The 13,699-nt window shown below is 39.0% G+C and overlaps 1 pseudogene; it reads left to right on the top strand.

The window, feature by feature from the left end:
* Positions 1-5,375: 5,375 nt before the first annotated feature.
* Positions 5,376-5,783, top strand: LOC142439301 (histone deacetylase complex subunit SAP18 pseudogene; annotated as a pseudogene).
* The last annotated feature ends 7,916 nt before the right edge of the window (positions 5,784-13,699 follow it).

Below are 13,699 nucleotides of genomic sequence, written 5' to 3'. Positions count from 1 at the left end.
ACACCAGCATTGAGGATACATCTGTCACCCTCGACCTGGTTAGAGTTTACTTTCCTTCACTTTCTTCTTCAGTCTTGGATCATGTCCTCAGATTGGAGGGGGCGGGGGGAGGAAAAAAACAAAAAATGTCTTTAAGTATTTTCTCCCCTAACTAAAAATTAAGTTTAATATCTTTTTAGTTTAAGCTTCCCTGTAGCCTAGTACCAATTTCTATAGCTCTGTGGGAGAAATGCACAGCCGTTCATTACAACCGAAGGCCAGCTGCCCAGCGTCCATGTAGAATGTCCCAACATGCCTGCACGTTGAGAGAAAGCACTGCTTTCAGCAGCTCTCTGCATCACCTTCCAACACTCCCTCCTTTGTGAAAAGCTAGCACTTTAAGGTGAAAATAAATGTTGATTTTGACCACCTCAAAGGTGACTGCAGAGTCAGGTTGAGGCATGAATATAGAGAAGTAAACTATGGCTTCTTAACATATCAGTGAGTTAAACTTTGATATGAGGAGACTGTGTAATCTCTCCACAACGTTGTTTCCGGCCTGAACATTGGAAATAAAACCAGGGACTATCTTCATTTCCTAGGTTACTCCTTGAATAATTCTTGCAAGGCAGTTAGGACGACGTGTGTCACGGGGTCTGCCACTGTGTATATGAAAAGTCACTATGGATAAAACTAGTCATATCAACTCTTCTGTCTAATTTTCAGCTCAGAGTTATATTTTAATAGTGTGAAACTTGACATCTGGGTTTCAAAACTGCCATTATCTCTAAAGAATCTTAATGGATAATCTACTTCTTTGTAAAGGACCCCCTAAAGAGTTGGCACAGGAAATGTTGGAGCCTGTTCAGAATTTTTAAAACAGAATAAAAAAGGGCACCAATTGGAGCACCAAGGAAAGTTAAGCAGCAAGGAAATCTCAGACACACTCCCCAGCTTTCATTCAACAGTTTCCAGAGGTGGAATGTGAGCGGTTTTGTTGAACTCTGAACTGCTTGTTGAACCCCTTGTATGTGATAAGGCTCACCGAGGGCACCGGGGAGCGACTGCTGGGCTTCTGACCCAAAAGTCAGCTGTCCAGACTCACCGGTTCTCTGTCTAGGAGCAAGGTGAAACAGGTGGCTTCTGGAAACATACCTTCAGAAATGTTACAGAGCTCTTCTGCGCTGTGCTACAGGGCTGCGGTGAGTTGGAATCGACTTGATGGCAGTGGCTTGGGTTTGGTTTTTATATGATCGTGAATTTAAATATTAAAAAGAGACCCCTACATTCAAGGATATTCTGCCCAATGGAAAACATATATTTTAAACATTAACAAGTATCGGCAAAACACCTTAATTAAGAGCAGGTGCTCTAGAGCTAGAAAGTCTGAGTTCAAATTCAAGTTTCACCACCTACCCTCCACATCTATCAGCTTGCGATGATGCCTGAAATGCCCTGGGCCTTGGTTTTCTAACCTGTGAAATAGACATGGTGGTAGCATAACCATGCCACACACCAGCTATAAGGGTTCAATATGTTAATATCGAAAAGGCTTCTTCAAAGATATTTGACTTTTACATTAATGTTTTGACTTTTTAGAAAGCAAGCAGTAAAACCACAAAGAAAGAAGAGCTGGAAGTAAATTCCGGGAAGAAATAGTCTAAAATTAATTCATTAAATAAATTACAACGTTGTACAAATCTGCATTTGATAAATGTCTCAATCCAGATGATGGAGCAGTTGGTGGGCATATGGATAATGAAAGAAAACCAATAGTATGCTTTCATATGTGTATTACTTATGTTGCTAGAATAAATGTAAATTATTTTTGCCAAATGTATTACTAGTGTTTAAATTGTGTAAATGGAGGTATAATTTTATTCAATATGTATTTGCAAAACTAATAAGATAGACAAACCACTTGCCACTTTTTACTTGTGTGGCCTTGAGAAAGTTACTAAAATTACTAATCAGAATTATCATGTATATATAAACTTTATTATAATACATAATGGTTTAATAGTTGGAGCAGTACATTGACAGGAGGATTCCAGGGCCTCAGGCCAGCTTCAGAAGAGGTCTTAGAACAAGGAACATGATGGCTGATGTCATTTGGATCTTGGCTCAAAGAAGAGAAATACCAGGAAGAAGGTTTACTTGTGTTTTCTTGACTGTGCCAAGAAATTCAGATGTTTGGATCATAACTAACTCTGGGTAGCCTGGAGAAGGGTTGGAAATCCAGAGTATTTCATTGTGTTCCTGGAGAATTTGTACACAGAACAGGCAGCTGTGCAAAAAGAACAAGGGTGCACGGTTTAAAATCAGGAAAGGTGTGCATCAGGGATGTATCCTCTCACCATGCATATTCAATCTGTCTGATGATAAAAAAAGTCCTCAGAGAAGCTGGATGGTGTGAAGAGGATTGTGACATCCAGATTGAAGGAAGGGTTCTAACCAACCCGCGGTATGCAGAGGACACAATGTTACTTGCTGAAAGTGAGGAGAACTTGAAGCATGTGCTGATGAAACCAAGGGTTGCAGCCTTAAACATGGATTACAACCCAAGAAGACCAAATCCTGCCAACTAGAGCGGAGGATAACATCATGGCAGACGGAGAAAAGGCTGGATTTATCAAGGATGTTGTCTTGCTTGGATCCACAAAAAGGCTCATGGAAGCAGCAGTCAAGAGATCAAAAGATGTGTTGCATTGGGTAAATCTGCCGCAGAAAACCTCTTTAGAGTATTGAAAAGCAAAGATGTTTAAAGGGCTATGGTGCACTTGACCCAGGCCATAAGATTTCCAATTTTATCACATGCATGTGGAAGTTGGACATTGAATAAGCAAGACTAGAGAATTGATACATTTGAATTGTTGTACAGGAGAAGATTTATATTGTCGGGGGTTCTGGAGCAGTGGGTAGGAGGAAAATGAGGAGCTGATATCAAGGGCTCAGGTGGAAGGAAGGTGTTTTGAAAATGATGTTGGCAACATATGTACAAATGTACTTGACACAATAGAGGTATGTGTGGATTGTGATAAGACCTATAGGGGCCCCCAATAAAATGATTCGAATAAAAATTTAAAAAGAAAAGAAAGTCCCACGGACTGCCAAAAGGACAAGCAAGTCTGGCTGGGAAGAAATAGGGCCAGAGTGCTCCTTAGAGGCAAGGATGGCAAGACCTCACCTTACATACCTTGAATGTGATGTCAAGAGAGACCAGTACCTGGAGAAGGACATCATGTTTGGTAAAGAGGTAGCAAAGGAGGGAACAGCCCCCAAGGAGATGGACTGAACAGTGGTTGCAGCAATGGGTTCTGGCAAAGGAACCATTCTGAGTATGGCACAGTGCAGGCAGTGTGCCATGCTCCTGTGGACAGGGCCACTATGATGTGGAATAGACTCAGCGGCACCTAGCAACAACATGATAATGAGTGAAATGTAAGAAAAATGAATTAGGACTATTCAATTTTTGTCCACAAACATATGTTTCAACAGCAACAACAAAATAAATTTAATAGTAAAAAGAACATAAAAGTGGGTTGGGTGAAAGGAACATGTTGCTGGAGACCCAAAGGAAAGAAAGAATTTTACCACGGAGAAGGTAGTCAACAGTATCAGTGTTCAGAATGTTTATTAAGGACCAATTCTTCATCAGATTCGGCAGATTATAGTGTATAGATGATATTAAAAAAGACTATTAAAATGGAAATATGATTGCACAATAATTAGAGAAGTGAATGGGAGGTGAAGAAATGAAATGAAACCATTGTATACCTACTAATCATTAAAGAAATTTAGATAAAAAGAGAAAATAGTATTCTGATAACTACATACTAGAGAGAGATTTTTAGAGAGTAGAAAAGATAAAGTACTATTTTAGATGACAAAATAACCCAGTAGACAGGGAGAATTTAAAGATGCTAGGATGTTAGGATAATTGCATATCGTCTTTTTTTTGCAGATAGAAAACAATGAAGGATGAGGGGAGGGAGTATTGAAATTAAAAAGCAGAAAGCACAATTCAGCAGCAGAACATACAGTATTTTTTGTAAATACTGGGGTGGTTATAAGGAAATATGGGAACTCAAGGTTAATTTTCCCAGTTTCTCAGCAAAGTAGAAAATCTGAGAAATAAGAGTATAAAATTATTTGATGAGAGGAGGGGAGGGGAGGGGAGGTGAAAGTAAGGTGGACTCAGCATTCAAAATGAGGAAGTAAAAGTCAAAAAGACTCAGCAAATGAATAGAAGACGGAGTTAATCAAGCCACGTCCCGTTGAAACATAAAAATAATTTTTAGAAAGAGAAACAACCTATTGCTAAAGAAGCTGTTTTTTTCTGTGCCCAATAGCATTTGCACAGGGTTCCACTGTTTCCCAGGTGTCATTTTTTCTTCTTCACTTAAAAAGATGAATCTGCTACACGATTATGTTTCCTTCTCTGCACTAATGATCTCGTCTGGTTCGTCTGCTTTTAAAGTCCTCTGTGTAGATTCTACGATAAGGGTTTCTTGGCAGAATGCTTCCTTTGTGGATAGAATATGAAAAGCGGCATTGAATTTTTCTTACCAACTCCCCTGAATTTTGGTAATCACGGTGGTACTGCGCCGGGGCATTTCCTCGCTCCTCTTCACAGAGCTTTAACTTTAAAACAACATCTAAGTCCCGATCTAGCTGTTTTCACATTTTATTTTCTTCTATTGCCATCCAATGAATTGTTCAACCTCCCAGTTCCTCTTTGGGCGATTCCACTTTCATTGGCAATAAGGCTTATTAAGATGTGTGTAGTTGATTTTCATCTTCGCTTAGACCTGTTCATATCTCTTGGGTAACTCTTTGTGTACAACTCCAACTACTTTATACCGTACTGTCCTTTCTTCGTACCAGATTTGATTTTGCGCATTCTTATTCTCATATAATGGATACTTGGACTCCTTTTTATTTTCTTGTCATCGTTACTTACTTACTTACTTTTTTGTGTTTTTATGGCCTGATATTAAAATCAATTTGCAAGTTTTGAATACATATTCCATTTCTGAAAAGTTTTAATTTTCTCTTTGTTCTACCACCTTGGACATTGCCATAACAACTATCTTTTGTATAATTCATACATTTGACTCGATTCTATAAATGAATTCAGAGTTTCAAGGTCCTATTTTAATATAAATATTATACTTAGAATTTCTCATCTTCCTTCTCATTAATTTTTCTACACAAGGAATAAATTGCATTAGGGCAGTCGCAAGGTCCGTTTCCATTTCAGGAAGTTTTGGATGCTCTAAAATATGTTTTCAAACTCCACCTGGATATTAAAATTAATCCCTTTTTTTTCTGAGTCAGGCCTATAAAAGTAAACAATTTCAGAGAGCAAGTGTCTGTCAGGCAAGAGGAGGAAGATGGCAGTGGAGTGGCACGTTCCCCAGGAGGAAATTGAGAGGAAAAAGAAGCCGGTGGACCACAAAAGATCCCCGACGCTGTGGGTCTTCACGGCCAATATGGGCCGCCGCCACCCAAGGCAACATGCCTTCCAGGGAGCTGCGGGGCTACACTTGATGGACGCAACTTTGAAAGAACTGACTTGTCTGTTACAGAAAGTTTACCCAGAAGCTAGAAAGAAGGGCACAGATTTCAATTTTGCGATTGTTTTTACGGATCTGAAAAGCCCTGGCTATCAAGTAAAGGTAATTGGCAGCGCCATTTCCTGTAGGAAGAGGACTGATGACTCCATGACCCTGCAGTCACAGAAATTCCAAATAGGGGATTATCTGGACATGGCAATGACTCCTCCCAATCCGGCACCCTGACCCTTTGGGTGCAGGAGGCCATATTGAAGCTTATTGGCTGTATTTTGATGTATTTATGTAAAATAAACCTAACTCTTTGATTATTGCCATTAATCCTTTAAACTGAACAAATTGTAATGCATCTATTTTGGTTACATTTGGCTGTGTTCTGAGATGACCATTGATTCATATTCCATATTGTTTCAAGCTCTTCTGTAAAATACGAAGAAAACTACTCTTAGCATTCTGTGAAATAATGTGTGCAATAAAAAAAAGCCACAGTAAGTAATTTCTAACCAACTCTGACTTGAAGGCTCCTCTAGGATTTCCCGATTGTGCCCCCACTGACCGGCATTGAACTAACAAGACCTGCCCATAACGAACATGATATTCTCATGATAACTAGATTTTAGAATAGCACTATTTAACGTTATCTCTTTAAAGCTCCAGACATTTTGTCAGGTCCTGGGACAGGAGGGAAAGGTCCCAGATATGCATGCCTTCCAAGCAACAAGCCACGAAGAGAGGGTGGGTAGCCAGCACTACGGGAAAGAGCTACCAGAAGAGGCCAACTGGGGCTATTATAACTGCAAATCTAGGGTCAGCCTGTTCTTCAGTGAGAGGTAATATTCTTTATTAAGACATTAAGTTCAATATTCTTTTAGCTATTAGCTTACCAACTTAATAAGGCTATGAAGATTAAAAACAGATCCTCTCCTACAGGAGGTTAAATCCTTTCCCACTGAGAACACAAACCAAGGATATTTAGCCCTTCTATTTAAGGAGCATGAACGCATATTAGGAAAGGGTCCTTTGAAATGTACTCCCTAAATTCTTTTTTGGAATTGTTAACCTCATTTTAATGAGTGCAGTTTCAATCAAGGAACCCTGGTGGAGCAGCAGACAGCTGCTAATCGAAGAGTTGGCAGTTCAAGCGCGCGCGGAGGCTCCACGGGAGAAAGCAAGCGCTGGAGAGCTGCGGCCCTAAGGCACGCAGCCTAGAAAGCCCGGGCGCAGATCTCCTTGACTGCATGTGGGCACTGTGATGGGAATTAACTCCCTGGAAACCAACTACTTCAAGATCAGAATGAACAGGAGCACCGATTCTCTTAGTTAGTGAACAAGAGAGCGAGCATGGGGAAAAATCAATTTGGTGATCACAACAGTAAAGAGTAACCATTCTGAAAATTAAAGTCCATTTTTTATAGCTATTTATTATCCTTACTCCAAGAAGAACATTTCTACCTAAAGAGGAGGTAAACCACAACTGAACTATGGAAAGAGCCATGCTAGAGCAATTTTTAAAAAAGAGACCTGTAATGAATAGTTCATTATCATTCTTAATCAGGCAGTTTAACAGCAAGGAGGTATCTAGTCTTTATACTCCATCCTTCTATTTTGCCAAAGGAAAAAAAGAGCAAATTGTAACCTCTGGAGGTTATGTTTTCAGAAAACATGATGAGTTTAACGATGACTTTAAGGTCTTTTTTACTCTCACTTGCTGCCATCAAGTCAATGCTGACTTGTAGAGAATCCCTGTGAGTTTCCAAGACTGCACCTGTATGGAATAGAAAGCCCACTTTCTCTCCTGCAGCTGCTGCTGGTTTCAAACTGCCAACCATGTGGATCACAGCCCAACCCATAACCACTACACCAAGAGGGTACCAGCTTTTCATAAGCCAGGAAATTCACTCAGCGTTTTGTCCCTCCTCATAAAGGTTAAAATAAACCCTGCCAGGCATATGCATTCATAATCACCTGCAGCATCCTGATAGTCATTCACATAAACGTCAAGAAACAGAACAGATTTTTCAGAGAGATAATACTAGCAGGGTTTGATCATTTTATGCTATCCACATGTCTGAAAAGTCAACTGGGACGGGTTGATATCCCACATTGTTCAAAGATGCCTGAAATTATATTTGCCTTTGAACTAGTTTGTCATTTCGACCATTAAAGTGGCTGATGAGGCACCATAGAAACAGAAGAAGTAGATTCAAAGCATTGGACAGTGTTTTTAATAATATGCAAATAATACATGTTATTCTATAGATAAAACAGTCCTTTTGATCTGACAGTATACCCGCTCATTATTTCTCAACCAAACACTAGGTTGTTATGCGAAAACATCATTGAATAGCAATGGAGGATGGCAGCATCAATAGAGGGCAACTACATCATTACTGAAGTCCCAAATTATATAATTACATAACTCCCAAACCACTGAGAGGACCAGGCAAGTTGGCATATAACCATCAGAGCCAATGCTACCCTAGCCTCAAACCTCTGCGTTTATTATATCCAGATATATGTCATTACTACACAGACTATTGGAGAATAGACAACTTTTAATTGACGAAAGTGCAAAATGTCCAATAAGTGATAGTCAATAAGTGAGGAGAAAGAGATCAAAACTTATCAGGAGATAGTCAATAACTGAGGAGAAGTTATATAGTTAATAATTAAACAGTGATCATATAGCATACAATAGTTTCCCTTTGTCTCTGGCATATTATTCAGCATAATGTTTTCAAGGCTCACCCATGTTATAGTATGTATTTGGACCTAGTTTCTCTTTACAGTAAAGTAACATTCCTTTGCACATCTGTACATTCCATTTGTTCATAGGTACTTGGGTTGTATGATCATATTTGATAAAATATCTAAGTATGCTTAGAGATCATGCATTAGTGATTATCAAGGTAAATCAGAGGGTTAAAATTATAGGTATTTCTCAAGATGCACCAAGGATTGTTAAGGATGCTGAAACAAAAATCAGAAATGAATAGTGGCGATAGTTGTACACCATGGAGGAAATAAATATTGTGACTGAATTGCACATATAAAAAATGTTTAGGGCAAAGAATGTACAGATGTGCTTTATACAATTGATGTATGTATATGTATGGACTGTGATAAGAGTTGTATGAGCCCCTAATAAAACGTTTAAAAAAATGTTTGACATGGTAAATGTTCTGTGATATATAGAGAGACAGATAGGGATATCAGCAGAATTAAAACAAAAAGCAAATTTTAAAAGGAAATCAAAACACAAGCCATGAGACACGTGTTAACAAGATCTGATAGGGAGCAACAGAAAACATATATTTGTGTCTCCGATAATAGTAATACTCTAGAAAACCACACTCTCTGCCATGGAGTCAAATCAGACCCACAGAGATCCTATAGGGCAGAATAGAGCTGTCCCTGTGGGTTTCCAAGATGGTAAATTTTCACAGGACTAGAAAGCCGCCTCTTTCTCCCAAGGAGCAACTGATGGTTTAGAACTGCTGGTCGTGTGGTTTGTAGCCCACTGTAACCACTATGCCCCCAGGGCTGCGTAAGAAAAATCAAACAAATAAATAAGTAATTAAGCGTTTAGAGTTCTGCTAATCTAGGAATCTGCAGAGATCAGAAAGATCCTTGAAATTCAATAGCTCTATATTTCATGGGGTAGGGATGTATGCAGACATAAATGGAAAATAATTTAAATCCTAACTAATTTTTACAATACAAGCTGCAGTTCAGTAGTTTTGAGAATCAAATAAAGGAACTAAATTTTAAAAGGATCCTAAGAAGTTCCCTAGGTTTGGGGGCCTGTATGTATAGTCTTCAGAAAGTAAAAAGTAAGCTATTCAACAAAGAAATAACATATAAATATATGTGAAGAAAATGATGAGATATTTCATGGGATCAAAACTTTTCCCAACAGAAGCTGATACCAAGGACTCAAGTAGAAAGAAAGTGTTTTGAAAATGATTTTGGCAACAAATATACAAATATACTTGACACACTGGATGGATGGATGGATTGTGATAAAAGTTGTATGAGCCCCCAATAAAATGATTTAAAAACAAACCAAAAAACCCAAACACCCAAAAAAGTAAAATAAATGTGCTCCTTGAATTACACAAAGCAAACAACTCTTCCCATTTTGTGAGAAAGGGTCACTTTACTTTTAAGAGTAAAATAATTTAAACAGACATCCAATTTCCATCTATGTATCTATGTATCTATCTATGTATGTATCTATCTCTCTATCTATCTATCTCTCAATGTGACGGCGCAGAACAAAGCAGTGGTTTTGTTATTGTTATACCTAGCCCTGGTGATTTAATGGCTATGAGTTGGCTTCGATCCACAATATCTAGAGTTCCAAATCACTAGAAGCTTCTTGGGAGAAGTCTGGCCTTTCTACTCCTGTGAGTCAGCATTGACTAAATGGCAACGAGTTTTAGAGCATGTCTCATGAGTCAGAGCCAACTCAACAGCACCTAACAAAGTAATAACATCTAAGTTAAAAGGATGATTGTGTGGGCTAGTTTAGGTGAAGCAACAATCTTTGGGGGAACTTTTGTAACATATGTAATAGTTGTTAAGCCATCTAGTGGCCATTCAGATAATAATTACTATGAAAAGCCCAGTCCTTGTGTGGACATTCGCCTTCCTGTGAAGGTTCACTGTAGACCTGAAAAGTATCCATGAATTTTGATGTGTTTTAAATCCTTGTATCCTTTCCTAATAAAATGCATATGTGCTTCATCTAATACATGGGTGATACTATAAAGCAAATACAGATGGTGAAAATCAGCTAGACAAAACTTTTTCTTGAAACTTATTTATACAGTTATCGGATTAAAGGGTGGCAGACCATGTTAGTTTCTGTTCTTCTGGTACTGGATTAAGTAGATGGAATATTTTTTAAAGAGAGGTTTTACAAAGAAGATGTAGGCATTTTTGAACTGGATTACCTATCCTGCAGGAAAATGGTAATTATCATGGAGGCGAGGCTACTGTTCTTTCAGGTTCCTCAAAGCAAGGACTCCCAGCTCACACTCACAATGGGGACTGCATTCCTCGCACAACCCCGAGAGTGGGTGACACTCTCTCTCATTGTCTCACTTTGTAGTCTTGAGTTCTTGAAACCCAAGTACAAACTCTTGTATTTTTGTAACATAACTCTTTACATGGCATTCATTGTGCTGGACCTCAGTGTGACTTTACTTCCCAGGGATTTTATGACCAGACATTTTGAATGACAGCTTTCGTCGCACCGCTTCCTCCTCTCGTACGCAACACAGTGTTGCCTCAGAAGACGTTCACCTGTCAGGCTGTGAAATGTGCTGCAGCCATGATCACAGGGACCTTCTGAAGTTTCCTGCCGTGAGTTTCTCTCAGTCGCCTTGCACCTCTCTCGCATCAGCTTGTCAAGCTGCAGCTGCTGACAAATGCTGCTGTCGTTCCATCGAATTCACTGCTGGCAGGAACAAACCAGCTGGCCAAGAGTGAATCAAATATGCTGTTTCTCGAAATGGTATTATCCTCAAGGAATCCCACTTTCAATATAGATACTACCAGAGTTAGCAGAAACTAGACTTGACCCATTAAGTCATTTGCAAACTAGTATTATTCTAATACTCGACCCAAAACAATTGGTAATGTCAGAGAATGAAATTTCATACATCTTGAGAACTGCTTGTTATTGGAATTCTAGACTGACATTTGGCTCCTTCGTTTACAAAGTGTCCCCTTTAGCATTCATTTTTAGCTCTTTTTCTACCTTTTTCTTTGCTTTCTTCATGTATGATGTCTTTAATATAACACAACCCGTGTGATGTTTGACCACTAGTGTTTAAAGCATCAGATTTATCCTTGATATGATCATTAAATTCAGATGAACTCCATGTGTATATTTTGTCTTTAAAGTTGCTAAAAAAAGGTATTTCCAATGAATATGTAATTTAATTTCCAAAATGAAGGTCGGAAAGTACGCTGACCTTTTCCTTGAACTTAGAGTAGCTAAAGTAAAATGAAGAAATGACTCTCTAAAAGAGCTGAACAGAAAATCTCCAAGCGTGGACTAATATAAGTACTAATCCATGGATCTATGAATGGATTTGGGGTTCATATTTAATTATAGCCCCACTCTTAAGAAGAGTCAGTCCTTCTGACATGACCCTGCTGGATACTTGCCCTCATGAAGAGATCACAGAAGGTATGGGAGTTACAGGCAAATGTGATGAAGAAACTAGATGGTGCCCAACTTCGTAAAGAATAGCATCTTCAGTCTTAAAGGCTTGTCTTCAAATAAGTAGCCATAAGTAGCCATCCAAGTGAGACCTCAGCTAAGCCCACGTGGAAGCAGCACCAATCCAAAGGAGGGAAGGTATCAGAGAGTAAATTGTGAGCTACTGGTTTGCAGAAAGCAATGAATGATAGTGGAAACCCAAAATCCATTTGTAGGATCTACACATAGATGAAGCCTCTGATGATTTCCCTCTGCCCATAGTGCCAGGGTGTGAATAGTGGTTATCAGACAGAGAGTGTGGCTATATTACAATGCAACATCTCATTTGAATGGTTAAAACTTAACCTCTGATTCGATGGCAATTTTGAGATATCTAAAAAATAGTAATTAAAAAAAAGAGGGAGAAGAGGAAATACGTGTGGAGGAAACCTCTGGCTAATTCCCTCTGAACACAGAGCAGGGATGGGAGTCACCTGGCTTTCGTAAAGAATGCCTTGGGAAGTGGATTACGACAGTTATATGAAGGTTAAAATCTAACACCTTATCATTTTATCTTCCTTTTAACCCATTTTAAAATTGCTCTACTTTTTAAATATTTTCTGCCTTGTTTTCAAATGAGGCTTTTATCTGCTTCACTTTGTTATTCTTGTTTAGTGTTTGTTTTGTTTTTTCTGTAGGTAAATGAGTCTATAGAGACAGTAACTGAATGGACCCTTGTACGTCTGGCAGGGGAGATTGGGGGTGTGTTAGACTGATTTACTAGAGAAACCAATCAAGGGAAAGGATAATTATATAGCAAAAAAATCCCTGTCCAACTCAAATCCACAAGTCCAATATTAGTCCCTCTTCAGACTCATGCAGTCATTTGCAATGATACAGATGGTAGGAAGATCACAGTCGATGAATGCTAAGTCATGTGGATCCAAGGTCAGCAGCAAACATAGTAGGCCAGTAAGCCGGAAGGCGAAGGCTGAGGGAGAGAGAGGCCAGCCTCCAAAGGGCTCTGTATCTTGGTCGCACCTCCAAGAGAGATCATCACTAGGAGACCTGATTGACAGGCTGAACTCCACCCCTACACTTTTATATATCTTCAAGTTTCCATGAAATTATGTGACTACCACAGGGGGAAATGGGGAGCTAATAATTATGAGTATAAGATTGAACAAAATGTTCTAAAACTGATCATAGTGATGAGTGTACAACTAATTCTTCTTGATTTGATCAAACTATTGAATTTTATGACATATGAATTATTTGCCAATAAAACTGCTGGGGAGAGGGGAAGAAAAATAGAATTAATAGGTCATAGAATTTTGACACACCCACAATAGTATTTCAAGATAAATGCTGCAGTACAATGCTGTCATGGTAGGATAAAATTCATATATCTAGACTGGCTAATATATTATTCAAGTTTACACATCAAGCATCTATGTCAAAGATGAAGTAACTGAGCAGTTCATGCAACTTTCTTGATGGAAAACAAATTCCCTGGTGGCAAAATGGTTGCAGGTTGAGCTGTGATCCCAAGGTTGGCCAGTTAAAATCACCAGTGGCTCTGTGGGAATAATCGAGCAGCCCGGGCTCTCTCCTCCCACAAAGAGGTACAACCTAGCACACTCATGGGGGCAGTTCGAGCCCTTGCAATCGGCCAGTATTGAGTCGGGATCGACTCAATGTCAGTAAGTCTTTTTTTGTTGTTTTGTGTTTCTAGTCTGAAGTTGATCAAGTATGCAATCAAGAGAGAGAAGTACTTGTAACTGAAATGTGAAAAATGGAAACAAAAAGGGACTGGTAGTTGGAAAATATGGCCTTGGTCTTACATCAAAGCCAGAGAATTCTGCATGACAAACAATTTCTTCTTTGCACATTTCTCCCCCAAGAAACATTTATACACGTGGACCTCACA

This window comes from Tenrec ecaudatus, chromosome 1 (genome assembly GCF_050624435.1).
Source record: "Tenrec ecaudatus isolate mTenEca1 chromosome 1, mTenEca1.hap1, whole genome shotgun sequence".
Classification (NCBI taxonomy): Eukaryota; Metazoa; Chordata; class Mammalia; order Afrosoricida; family Tenrecidae; genus Tenrec; species Tenrec ecaudatus.
This window is presented reverse-complemented; position numbering and strand designations above follow the sequence as displayed.